The sequence below is a fragment of the Nematolebias whitei genome, chromosome 23 (genome assembly GCF_014905685.2).
Source record: "Nematolebias whitei isolate Nwh7 chromosome 23, NemWhi1, whole genome shotgun sequence".
Classification (NCBI taxonomy): domain Eukaryota; kingdom Metazoa; phylum Chordata; class Actinopteri; order Cyprinodontiformes; family Rivulidae; genus Nematolebias; species Nematolebias whitei.
Window position 1 is genome coordinate 366,327 of NC_056520.1, and position 1,245 is coordinate 367,571.

Consider the following 1,245-nt stretch of genomic DNA (forward strand, 5'->3'; position numbering starts at 1 on the left):
GCTCTAATGATCTATTGTTATAACTTTAATGATCTATTGTTTTGGCTTTAATGATCTATTGTTAGAGCTCTAATCTGTTTTTGTCATTGAAAATTGATTTAGCTCTCTTCACCTCCTTCAAACCCTTTAGTTTATTAGTTGTTACTGCTCATTTCAGCTGTTGTTCTGCTTCAGTTTCTTTCTGATTATTTAAACTTTTTCCAGCCTTTTTTCCTCCTTTTTGCTATTTTTTGTTTGTTTGCTTCTTTCATCTCAAGCATTTTTATTCTTTTGCTTTGTTTTTGTTACATCTAGCTTTTGATGCTCCTCAGCTTTTTTCTGCTAAATTCTTCTTTTTCTCTGCCACTTCGGCTACCTTTTAGGTATTTTCCTAATAATTTTAGCCTTTTTTTTTTTCTGTTTAAGTGTCACAGGAAGTGACATCACTAGTTGTCAGTGAGGTGACGGGTCCTCCAGCAGAGAGCAGCAGAATCCAGCTGCTCGGTCTGAAAACACACTTTGGCTCTGTTTGTAGAGGATCTCCTGAAGAACCTCCTGTAAATCAAACCTGAGCTGCTTTGGCAGATGGTTCTCCAGAAACTGCCGGTCAGGGATCCAGAGCGGCTCTCTGGAGACCTGCTCGATCATCTCAACACGTATTTTCTACAGGAGCTCAGCCGAAGCTCACGAGCCGGCGTGAGAGTCATACAGCTGCTGCTGATGATGTAACCGAACCCTGGCCTCCATGACGCCTCCCTGAAGGCCTTTCTTTGAACCGCTGAACTCTCCAATCTGAGAGGGAGACACGCCAGGCTGTGACCGCGGCCTCCTCGTTGTTTTAATCGAAGACGCTCCAGCTGTTCGTTAAGGCCTTACAGGAAGTGGGAGGTGTGCTCGCCACTTTGTTCAGCATCAGCCACTCCAGCCTGCAGGCCCTTTGAGGCCTGCACACACAAACACGCCGCAGGAAAAAGACAACATCTAAAGTTGCAGCTAGACTTTCCTCAAAGCCTCTGAACAGATTAAAGGTCAAAGTTCGAGCAGGTATTCAGCAGTTAACGCTGCTCGCAGGGTCAGCCGTGCGGTGAGCAGAGGGCCCGTCAAAGACAACTTTATTTTTATTTATTTCCTCTGCTCATCTTCAAACCTGGTCGCATCAGAGGAGGATGTTGATGGAGCGGAGGTGATGACATCACAGCGGTCACCACGGAGACAAAAGGTCAGGACCCCGTGTCGTCTCCTTCTTTATTCGGCTCAGAATAGAAG